Source organism: Hemicordylus capensis, chromosome 5, assembly GCF_027244095.1.
Source record: "Hemicordylus capensis ecotype Gifberg chromosome 5, rHemCap1.1.pri, whole genome shotgun sequence".
Taxonomy (NCBI): Eukaryota; Metazoa; Chordata; class Lepidosauria; order Squamata; family Cordylidae; genus Hemicordylus; species Hemicordylus capensis.
Genome location: NC_069661.1, coordinates 215,511,176 through 215,523,878, shown reverse-complemented (window position 1 = coordinate 215,523,878; position 12,703 = coordinate 215,511,176). Strand labels below are relative to the sequence as shown.

At 43.6% G+C, this 12,703-nt stretch overlaps 1 protein-coding gene across 5 annotated transcripts in view; it reads right to left on the bottom strand.

Moving 5' to 3' along the window:
• ENTHD1 (ENTH domain containing 1) overlaps positions 1-12,703 on the bottom strand; it is a 59,321-nt gene that overhangs the window by 28,230 nt on the left and 18,388 nt on the right. The window lies entirely within an intron of this gene.

Below are 12,703 nucleotides of genomic sequence, written 5' to 3'. Positions count from 1 at the left end.
ATTTCCCATTTGTTTCTAATTATACTATTCCTTGAGCAGTCCCACCCAGACTTGGTAGGGTAGGGTATGGCAAGAAAGGTAGAAAGGCTCTTCCTGGCTGGTGCAGAAGGGCTGCTGAGGGCGGGCAGCGAGAAAGGTAGAAAGGTTCTTACCCGGCTGGCACAGTAGGGCTGCTCGTGTGAAGCTTTGGGATTGAGGCTGATCCCAGCGCTGCCTCCCTGGTCACCCCAGGAATATTACCCAAACCTTTACCCAGGTATGGAGTTGTGTGAATGCTTGGGCTGCATGCAGCCCGAGCAGACACAGAGCCGGACACCATCGCACAGTGCATTGTGGGGGCATTATGATGCATTTTAGGAACATAGGAAACTGCCATATACTGAGTCAGATCATAGGTCCGTCTAGCTCAGTATTGTCTTCACAGACTGGCAGCGGCTCCTCCAAGGTTGCAGGCAGGAATCTCTCTCAGCCCTATCTTGGAGAAGCCAGAGAGAGAACTTGGAACTTTCGCTCTTCCCAGAGCGGCTCCATTCCCTAAAGGCAATATTTTACAGTGCTCACACATCAAGTCTCCCATTCATATGCAACCAGGGCAGGCCCTGCTTAGCTATGGGGACAAGTCATGCTTGCTACCACAAGACCAGCTCTCTTCACCATAAAGTAAAGTGTGCCTTCAAGTCGATTTTGACTCCTGGCACCCACAGAGCCCTGTGGTTTTCTTTGGTAGAATACAGGAGGTGTTTACCATTGCCTCCTCCCATGCAGTAGGAGATGATGCCTTTCAGATCTTCCTATATCGCTGCTGCCCGATATAGTAGCAGCGGGGATTCGAACCGACAACCTTCTGCTTGTTAGTCAAGCATTTCCCCACTGTGCCACCAGCGTCCAGAACGCTGTGCGGCTCATGGCAGTACTGGTAATGTGGGTGCACAAGCCACGTGGCTGGAAGTGCTGCTGGATTGTTGGGGGAGAAGATAGGTGCTGTCCTGCCTTCCCCACACCCGCCCTCCCCAACCCAGCAAAAGGTCATGTAAACAACCTTCTTGTCTAATCCATTTCATTCTAGACCAGTCTACATGTGTCACATTTAGACCTAACAATACATTATACATTGCTATATTTTCCTCTAAGTTGTATCAGTAAAGATTTTTTCAACTTCTGTTAATTATTTGAAACGTATCCTTCCCTGAAATGCAATGTTCAAAGAAAGTAAATCCATTATAAATATTGGGGGGAAATGGCCAGCATCCTAACTGAAAATGCTGGTGCCCCATGAAATGCATCGATGCTGCAGTCAAATTCTAACACAGCACTGCCACTTGCGGTGAGGGCATGTGTGTGAATTTTAATGAGCTCCCCTTCCTCCAGAAGTCCTCTGTGTCACCCAAAAATATATCCCTGAGCGCTGTGCCATGATGGTATCCACCAATTGTTCAACCAGATAACACAAAACAACATTTGAAGCAGCTAAGCCACATTCCCCTCTCTTTTGTATGTTTGTTTGTTAAGACTTAAATTCCAATCCTTTAGGAGTGGCTAACAATATTTTTAAAGTGACAGAATGCTCAGTCTAAATTTGTTCCTCCTCCCTGATAAAAGTCATTAATTATCAATTCATAATTTAAAAACCTTCCAAGATTTTAAAATTGTTCTTAAATGTTTTTAAACTGGTTTTAAACTGTTTTAAAAATTTGTTTTTATATTGTTTTAAGCTGATTGTTTTAAATGGGTGTTTATTTTTTGGTTGGTGTACTTTGGATGGATAGGGCGGTATAGAAATATAATAAATAAATACATAAATAATGCAGATTTACTCAAATATAATTTAATTGTATTAAATAAAAAATAGAATTGTATTCATTTTAATGCAGGCATTCCTGCTAAGCCATAATAATAGTTTCCAATTTCATGTGTCCTTTCTATATTCTTTATATTTAATTCATAATTATTCAGTAACAATGACTTCAGATCCTCTAATAAATGTATACTAAGACAGTTTAATGGCTTTTTAGAACATTCTAACCTATGTTTAATTTTTTAATTCCTGCTTGAATATTTTGTTAAAGTGCAGACCAATTAATTCTAATTTGTTTCTATTAATTTTATATCCATATACTGCACCAAATTGCTGAATAATCTTGAGCAGTATTTTTCCGCAGGGCTTTAACAACTAATCATTACAGGATCTGCATACAGTGTGATCTTTCCTTCCATCTTGCCAGTTCTCTCAGCAGTTTGGCTGACAGGGTTTGTCTCCCCTTTGCTTCCGGAGGTAAGTGTGAGGAGACGACCCTGGGGCTGTTGATAATTTAATCATTTAAATTTATACCAAATCCCATAGGCTTATTCATATGGGCACAGTATCAAGTAGAAAAAAGTGGGCGGTATATAAAATGTTTCAAATAAATACATACAGACAGACTGACAGACAGACTGCTGGAGAATTGTGAAACCCTATTGAAAATCACTTACAGTAACGGCCAGGATCCCAGCTACCATGAGTGATGTTCCATTAGCACACTAGAAGTTTTTTAGTCCTGCTTTCAGCAGCATATCCCCACACCCCCAAGGAGCCTCTGAATCAGCATCTCATGAGGTGGAAAGGGCTACTACCAGAAGGAAATGTCACCTCTCCTCTTATGTGTGAGCAGAAAAATTCTCAACGTGCAGGGTGGGTGGGTGTAGTAGGGAGGGGTGTCATCCTGTTTATATAACCTCTGTACCACAGATTTGCCAATCCCGATGAGGCAAGGTTGTGCCTCTGGCATGTGAGGCAGGCACAGCACCATCTTGCCTCCCCCCGCACATGGTCTTTATTTGCCCCAGTCACCCTGCGGCGTGGCACACGCCCGCCCGCCTGCCCTTTACTCAGTGAGGGATAGTCGGTAGCCAGTGGGGCCAAGTAAGAATTTTTTGGTTCGCAACGGAATGATGATAGGTGTTGCCTTTTCTTGCCTACTTCTCGCTGAGTCCTTTGGGGTTGGGTCATAGGTATGCATTAAAGGTGTAATTGGTCACTTAGGAACATAGGAAACTGCCATATACTGAGTCAGACCATTGGTCTATCTAGCTCAGTATTGTCTTCAAAGACTGGCAGCGGCTTCTCCAAGGTTGCAGGCAGGAATCTCTCTCAGCCCTCTCTTGGAGATATCGCCAGGGGTGAACTTGGAACCTAGATGCTCTTCCCAGAGCGGCTCCATCCCTTAAGGGGAATATCTTACAGTGCTCACACTTCTAGTCTCCCATTCATATGCATCCAGGGCAGACCTTGCTTAGCTAAGGGGTCAGGTCATGCTTGCTACCACAAGACCAGCTCTCCTCACTTGGCAGGAGAGTGTGGGTGTGAGGTAGGTAGATTGATTAACGGTGTCCGGCCAGAGGGCCATTTGAGGTGATGAGGGGCACTGTTCCCTCTAAGGAGCGAGCATGTGTGCATGCTCATGAGTATTTGGATGCCCACTCAGTTCATTTTAGATCCCGCTAAGGTTGAATCAGGAAGGCCCCGCTCTTAATGCATGTGCGCACATACTGCCTTGATACTGCCACCCAGAATAAAACTCATTCCGCACAGAGATGGAAAAGAATTAGAAGGACCATGGGGCGGGGGGCATGGGACAGCCCCGCAGGGTTTTTGCAGCCCGGAGGGTTGGGAATGGCCTCTCCTCGGTGAGTGGCTTGGCTCAGCACTCAGAGTTCTGCAGCTTGGGTTGGGGTAGGCTGTGTTGCCCTCTCCTCAGCAGGGGAAAGCCTCACAATGAGAGGATGTCAAGACCTGGAGGCTGTCTCACATGGGAGGAGTACCCGCACTCTGGTTATTTAGGTACGTCATTGCAAGTCTTATTTCTGCTGTACATCAATAAAGTGGCCCTATTTTATCCGTATAAGCATGTCCTGTCTTCATTAGGCCCAGGAGTGTAAACTGTGGTATTCCATACTTTGGTATACTTCATGTGCATGCAGATATCTGGATCCAAACCCTTGTCTGTAACTACAGGCCTAAGCATGGAACTATTTAAGGTTCTGGCAGGAATAAGAATTTCTCCTGCCCCTACCTCACCCAGATTTTTAATGCACATTTGATTCATATTTGTTGTTAGAAATATTGTTTTAATAAGGTCTTTTGCTGTTATGACTTCTAAGCTCTGTTAACAGCTATTTTGTAGTACAAATAATTTGAAATTCCATAGTCCATTTCACATTAGTTTTAAAATGCTGAAGAAGAACATTAGTTTTAAAATGCCAAAGAAGCCTCAGGTAAACAACATCTTGTGTTCCCAGATGAAGAGAATAAGTAAAATAAGTGTTCCAAAACATTCACTGGATTTGACAGCAAATCAGTAGAAGAAGAGTTAGGAATAAAATCCAACTTTCCCGATAAGTCTTTTGTTATAAGTAATCTGATATGCTGATGGGTCAAGTCTTCAACTAGTACAGCCATGCTGAAGTAAAGAAGGTGTAGTGATTTTCACCAGATTATATGTGTTAGAGAGCTTGGTGGGGAGATGTCTTTATCTACCCCAGCTAGGGCTACCAAACCGGTTCTCCACAAACCAGGCCAGTTCAGTAGCTCGATCGTGAACTGAATCAGGAGCAGTTCAGTCCACAATTGAACTGGACCCAGCCCAGTTGAGGCAAACTGGTTTGGCAGAGAAAGGGCAGCCAGATGGGTTTGGGCCTCTACAAAAGAGCAGAGGCCATTTGCGTAGCCTCTGCATATCCTCAGATGCCATCCAAATGCCTCTGCACATCCGCACATCTGGAACTGCACTGCTGCCATGCAGGCAGCTTCCTAAACAAAGCATTGTGTGTGCTTGGGGCCACAGAGGGGGGTGGGGGGTGGGGAGAGGCGGCACCAGCAGCCTTGCTGGCCAGGTAAGACATTTTCTACTTCTCTCGCCACCTCTGCATGGCCACCCCTTAACACTTACAGAACCCCCTGTTTACTTGTAAAAGCGAACTGTCACTGGATTCCCCTTTACAAGTATTAGCCACTCGAACCACTGAACCGGTTCAGTCAAACAGACCGGATTGGCTGGTCGATTTGACTGAACCATTTCAAAAGCACATGGTATGGCTCCAATTCAAATCCGAGCCAAATCACTAATTTTGATTCACACCCCTAACCCCAGCTGCAACAGAAATGCACAGGTAAGGAGAGCAGAGCTAATTAATATTGAGGCGCTTCACATACCCCGTGTGAAGCGCCAGGAGGGTTTGTAGAGGAGAGCAGGCTTAGCCGGCTCTCCCCACACACGAGCAACCTCCAAGCCCTGGGCTACTGGCTCTATAACAGAGCTGGCAGGGGCCGCAGGGATCGGGGGCCACCTGGCCACCAGAAGTCCCAGGATGCCCCATGCAAGTGTGCGAGGCATTCTGGAGAGACCCCCGAGACCGGGAGGCTTATTTCAGCCTCCCAGCGGGGATCTCCTCATGTGTTGCCATGGCGCAGAGCTGTGCCATGGCATCACACGATCAACTAAATGCGGTTAGCAGAGCGCTTGCTGCGCTAACCATGTTTAAGGGGAGGGGTAGTTTGGGTGGCTTGTTGCCAGGAGCCGTGCGGCTTCCGTGGCAGCAGACAACCAGGAGAAATTGGTCTAGGGTCCCTTAGCCCAATTTCTCCTGGTTGTAGAAATAGCCCCATTGTCTAGAGACATGAAGTTAAAGTTCTAAATAAAGTAGTTTATTTAGGAAAACCAGTGGGGAGATAGATAAGACCTACATGCCTTGCTTCTAGCTACATATAGGAAGAGGGGAGGAAGAAGAAGGAAGTCTCTCTCTCCAGATGAGAAAATGAAACCTGAGGCTATCAGTCTAACAAAGCAGAAGTAGAATAGAGAAAGTGAAAGAGGGAATACCCTTGCTCACTATCTCTGTCCCTAGTGCCCATAGTTGTCAATGGTGTTGCTGGTGCTAAGGGTTGATGCCATCAGGAGCTGCATCTCCAACAATATGGACAAAGCTATATGGAGAATCGTTTATCATATTTAGTTTTCTCTAGGAGCTGTTTCACACATGCAGCATCAAATATGTTTTTGGCAATGTGTGTACCTGCAGTCCCTATCTGTACAATTCATGCATCTGCAAATATACTTTTGTTACATGTCTGCATTACATTTTTCCATGTGCATGTAAAAAATAAATGTTTCAAGCAGCTCTTACCCTATTTATGTTATGAAGCCAAAACCAGTTTTATCTCTCAGTCATAAAATGCACATTTCCCTTTTCTTTTCTTTTCTGCTGTGTTTCTGATCAGATCTCACACATTCAAGCAATACAATTTAGATACAAAAATATTTTCATGTGAAACAAGCAATATTTGAGATATGTATTACAGAAAAAGTCATGGGAAATGTCTCATAGTCTTAATAGATGTGTGGATGAATGAATGCAGTCCTTGAAGAGGTTTAGTGAACCAAGACCTTTTCTACAGTAGAAAAACAACAGGTGCTTGAACTGGTATAGAAAACACTTTAACCACAGGTGTAGCTAAGGGCAAACTGTATTCAGCATTGCAAACCACAGCTTTTGAAGCAATCTAAGCTTGCCTGTCTTACTTTTGCTTACAGTTAGGTTGAACTGATCTATGGTAAGACTAACAGGTCAATTGTTGTTGTTAAGGTGTTTGAACCAAGTAGCTTAAAGATTTGAATAGGATGAACTGAAGCTGGAATCCTCAAAATGGGCAAAAATAGTCCTGCCCTTTTTGTCATGTCAAATACCTCCATCCCCAAAACTGGCACCAGTTTTGTTGTAAATATAATTTTGATTTGAGATAAACAAGAGCATTGCTAGGTAAAAAGATCCAGAGCCCAGGCCCACAGCTCCCCTTTTGATAGTTAGACGCAATCATATCCCACCAAGAATAATTGTGCATGTTTTGTTTTTAAGTATCTAGTATTAGATGACAGCACCTATGAAGGTGGAAGCAGCAGAGAGCTGAGTGAGGCTAGAAGTTCTCTCCCATACTCTGCAGATACCTCCATTGCTTCACTTCCTTTCTGGAGAAATCATGGAGGAGGGAGGTGGCTGATGAAATTTGGAACTCAAAGCAGTTAATGGGGGGTCCATGTTCCATGGGCCACCCCCTAATGACGCCCCTGGACATAGGGATGCTAGCATTGAGTCTGACCGAAATATAAGCATATTAACTTAGGATGTGTTTGAAGTTGATTAAGGCAGACACATGGAACTAGGAGGAAGACATTCCTCAAGAGAAAGAGGATGCAAGTTAAGAAAAGAAAACCATAGAGCCCTAAAGCTTTCATAAGTAATAGGACTTTTGCTCAGAGGACCATCCCCTAAACTCTCATAGTATGTTTACAAACATAATTTTACTCACACTAGAGTATTCCTACATGGTCACATAGTGTTCCAGTATAACACTGTTCCCCTGAAATGAATTAATCACTCCCTCAGTTTTAAACAGGCAGAAGCATGTTTATTATCCCTGTGGAGGAAGAAAGTGGGTGGTGGGCCTTGGCTGTTCATCAATAATTATAACCTTAGAGCCAGTAAAGTGAAGCTTCAGAGGAGAACTGTTATTCTGCATTCAATTTCCATTTTACTTTGCTGGACCTGCCGCTCCCTGGCTCCACTCACATGCCTCACAAGCCCAGGCACCACTCTCTTTAGCTTTAGTGGATATGTTTGTTGCGGGAGGAGAGAGAGAGAGAGAGAGAGAGAGAGAGAGAGAGAGTTCTGCTTCTTCTTCTTCTGCTGCTGCCTTATTAGTAAGCAGTGATTGAGAAGAGTCACCCTGCTGAAGACACACACTATGCTGCCTCATGTGCGTCAAAGAGCCAGCCGTGGCAGAGACACACCTCAGCCACTGAAGCTGGCAGCAAGGGGGAAGAGGGTGGTGTATGAACTTGAGAACCATAGGATGGAGTCAGAAAGGGGCAGGGGCAGTGAGGTGGGTGGGGTAGTGTCATCACCAGCTCCTGCCTGGGGTGGGATCAGACAGCGGGGCAAAGAAGCATGTTGCCATTCACCTCAAGTGGCAAGCAGCAACAAGCCAGCACTGGACATATATGAGTGTTCCTAGGCTTTATTTGTGCCTTTTTAATATTTTGATCTTTCCTGTTCTTCCTTAAGTGGAGCCTTGGTTTATAAGGTTCAGTTGGTGCAGGGACTGCCAGACTTGATACCGTGAATCAAGTCTGGCAGTCTCAGCACCAACTCCGTATATCAATAGTCCTAGACCCATCATTGGAAAGAAAAGGAAGAAACAATGGAAAGTTGGTTTTCTAACTTTCATATATCATTTCACTGAAATACAAAAATAAAAGAATAATAAATATCATTACTTTCTTATCTAGCTAGAAATTCTAAGCATAATGAGTACCCAGAATGTTGGGGGCAATATGCTAAATCATTGTAAACCGCTTAGAGAGCTTCGGCTATAAAGCGGTATATAAATGTAAGTGCTATTGCTATTGCTAAATCTACAGGCAAGGGTGAATTTCGGGGAATTTTTTTTAGAGGGTAAGGTTAAAAATGAATAAAATTTTAGGTATTAGTATGGATATTGGAGGATCAAGACCATGAAATTTGACTACAGAGCTAGAAATTTTGCATTGAATGCTTGAAGGAACATAATATCAGGTTTAAGGAAAACAAGGATTAGGACTGATATATTCACTAGACCAAGAGAAGAATGTTTGATATTTCATAGCAGATGGAATGAGAAAAGCAATCCCACCCACACCCCACCCACACACATGCATGGACTGTGTTGTTTATGCATAATGATGCTAGAAATATTATTCTTTAATAATTCCTCAGTGAAATAAGTTTGCATATAGGTAAGTTATTAGATCCCCCTACAGAGGTTTAAGAGATAGGAAGTCATGATTGACAGAGTTTTTCTGACTTTTAAAGAATGTGGGTAGGATTACAAGAAAGATGCTGAGGATCTCTCAGAGTACCAATGGTGTTTATGACGCAGTTAGACTAAAGCCTTTTGGACATCTAGCAGCTGATGTTGCCGTGCGGTAAAAGAAAATCCGAAGCTGCAAAGACAGAATTACAATGGGAACATAGAACATAAGAAGCATGAATATGGGAAAGCTCAACACAGTGAAAGATGAAATGAATCAACTACAGATTGACATCTTGGGCATAAGTGAATTAAAATGGACTGGAATGGGACACTTTCAGTCAGAAAACCATACTGTTTACTACTCAGGACATGAAAGCTAAAGAAGGAATGGTGCTGCTCTCATAGTCAGGAAGGATATAGCAATGATAGTATTTGGATACAATGCGGTCAGTGACCAACTAATATCAATTAGATTTTGTGGACAACCATTTAACATGACAGTTCTTCAAGTCTATGCCCCAATAACTGATGCAGAAGAACAGAAAGTTAATTAGTTTTATGCTCAAGTCCAGTCTGAAATTGACAAAACATACAACCAAGATGTGATGCTGGTGGTAGGAGACTGGAATGCCAAAGTTGGAAAAGCTAAGGAGGAAAACACAGTTGGCCTATATGGCCTAGGAAATAGAAGCGAAGCAGGAGAATGACTTATTAGTTTCTGCCAAGCCAATGGTCTCTTCATTGGTAACACATTCTTCAAACAACCAAGCGGCACCTATACACATGGACATCACCAGATGAAGTACATAGAAATCCAATTGATTACATTATTGGTCCAAGGAGATGGAAGAGCTCAGTAATAACAGCAAAGACATGGCCGGGGGCCGATTGTGGAACAGATCACGAACTGCTCATGTGCAAGCTACAAGTCAAGCTAAAGTGGAAAAACAAAGCTATCCAGCTCCCATGATATGATCTTGAGAATGTACCCACCATTTTCAATGAGAACATCAGGAACCATTTTGAAGATCTGAACCTCACTGATAGGGAACCAGAGGGATTGGGGAATGAAATCAAAGAAGTTGTTAAGGATGAATGTGAAAACAGAAGAAAGCAAAATGGATGTCAGAACAGATGGTGGAAATTGCCGAGAAGAGAAGCCAAAGTCAAGAAAGATAGACCTCAGGAAGGAACTTAATAGGGAATTTCAGAAAGCTGTTAGAAAAGACAAGGAGCACTGCTACAATGACATCAGTAAAGACCTTGAGGATGGAAATAGACATGGAAAAACAAGGCAAGTTCTCAAAAAAAATCTCTGAACTAATAGGGAGGTTCCAAATTCGAATTGGTATGTTAAGGGATGCCAAAGGACAGATAGTAACTGATTCAGAGAAGATCAAACAGAGATTGAAGGAATATACTGAAAATCTATACAGCAGGGACATCAACATCAATGTCAACATCCAAGATACTCTAGAAAATATTCCCTACTTGCAAGAACCTCTAGTACGGGAAGATGAAGTTAGATCACCACTCCCGTCATTACCAAGTCGGAAGGCTACAGGAATTGATGGAATAGCTATAGAAATATGGCAAGCAATGGAAGAAGAATCAATTAAGGCTCTAACCAAACTATGCCAGCAAATTTGGAGAATGACACAGTGGCCAACAGATTGGAAGAGGTCAGTCTACATACCCATACCAAAGAAAGGAGACTTAACAGATTGCGCAAACTATCACACAATATCCTTAATTTTGCATGCTCAAATAATACTCAGGATCATCCAACATAGATTAGAGCCCTACATGGAAAGGGAAATGCCGGATGCTCAAGCTGGTTTCAGAAAAGGCCGGGGAATGAGAGCCATCATTGCTGATGCACACTGAATAACTGAGAAAGCCAAAGAATACCAGAAAGAAGTCAATATGTGCTTTATTGACTACAGAAAAGCCTTCGATTGCATTGACCATGTCAAGTTATGGAATATCCTTCAGAAAATGAGTGTCCCAGAACACCTCATTGTTCTCATGAGAAACCTATACACAGGACAGGAAGAAGGATTGAAAGGACATGTTTGTTGCTGGAGCTTGGAAACGATGCAGGCCTCAAGCAGTTAGACAGGCTGGTGGTGAATGCTCAGAGCAAAGCAGAGAGAGAGAGAGAGAGAGCACCATGGCTGGGTAGTCTTGACTTCTCACTCTCAGCGGAGATCACCAACGGTTCCTGTCCATGGAAAGAGTTCCTGTTCTAGCCCTGCAGCTTGAACAGAAAACTCTGAGATTGCTCTTGAGCAAAGATCTGCTAGTAGGCAAAGCTTGCTGGCTCTGTTCTGTGAGCCCAATTCTTTCAGGATATTAGCCCAGTCCAGGATCTGAGTTCCACCCCTGTTAGCTGCTGTTTGGGGATGAGATTGTTCTATTGAGATTTGCCCAAAGCAAATCTGCATCTCTGAGCTTGCAAATGGGCATCATCTCTTGTCCCCAGATTTCTGGCACCTGGTCCCCCAAGAGTGTTAAAAAGGGGTTAGCAAAGGAAGAATCAAAGCAATAGGTGTGAGAAACAATTCAATCATTTTCTTTTGTGTGCATCTACATGAGTGGAATTTCTAAAGACAACAATCGGGTATAACAGTACTTCTAATTCTACATAGCAAATGCCTCTGAAAGAGAGACAGGATTATCCCCTTTGGGCAAAGCAGAGCAACCACCAATGATTAACATGGACTTTTTGTAAGAGGGAATGCAAGCTCAGCTCCTAGCTTCCCAGAGACAATATCTGATAGCAAGTTAAATTTTAGCACTTGGATAGGAGACCAAGCTTGGCCATTGTGTCTCTTTTGAGGACCCATTTCACAAACATTGAGAAAACAATGCTGGATTGCCTCTTCCTTCACAGAGCAATTACCATCTGTCCAGAGGCAATTCATGAGACCTGGGTCAGTTCATCTGAATTCAGGCATTAATTGATTCCTTAATAAAATGGAATCAGACACAGGCCTGGATTCCATATAACTCTGGGTTGGTGACTCTGGGTTTAATGTTGGGGTCAGGGTGTCCCCAACACCTCCCACTCCCAACCCTCTCAGACGTTCCAGAAGGAAACTATGGTCGATAGTATCAAAAGCCGCCAAGAGGTCCAAAAGGATCAACAGAGTCACACTTCCTCTGTCAATTCCCAGTTGGAGATCATCCATCAGGCCAACCAAGGCAGTCTCCATCCCATAGCCCTCCTGAAAACCAGTTTGAAATGGGTCTAGATAATCAGTTTCCTCCAAGACTGTCTGGAGCTGGGAGACCACCACCCTCTTAATTACCTTGCCCAGCCACAGAAGGTTGGAGACAGGCCTGTAGTTGCTCAACTCTGAGGGATCCAAGGTAGGCTTCTTCAGAAGTGGTCTAATAATTGCCTCCTTAAGACAAGGAGGCATCCTGCCTTCTCTCAGACAAGCATTTGTAATCTCTACCAGACCTTCTTCAACAACCCTCCTTCTAGATAGTATAAGCCATGTTGGGCAAGGGTCAAGAGAACAGGTGGTAGGCTGCACCGCGTCCACATCCTCAGGAATCACAAACTGCAACTGATCTAACCTAACCACACAAGAGGAGTTTCTGGACACCTCCACACTGAAATAAGTGTGGAGTCTAAGTTGGCCCAAATACGAGAGATTTTTTAAGCCAAAACATAGGCCAGTAGAGGAGCAGCAGTGGTTTGACAAACTGATCAACTTTTTTCATCTGGGAGCTACTGTAAGAACTTTTAACTGGGCTCACATTCAGGTGGTAAAGTAAAGAACTGTTGAGTCGGTGTCGACTCCTGGCGACCACAGAGCCATGTGGTTTTGTTTGGTAAAATACAGGAGGGGTTTACCATTGTCATCT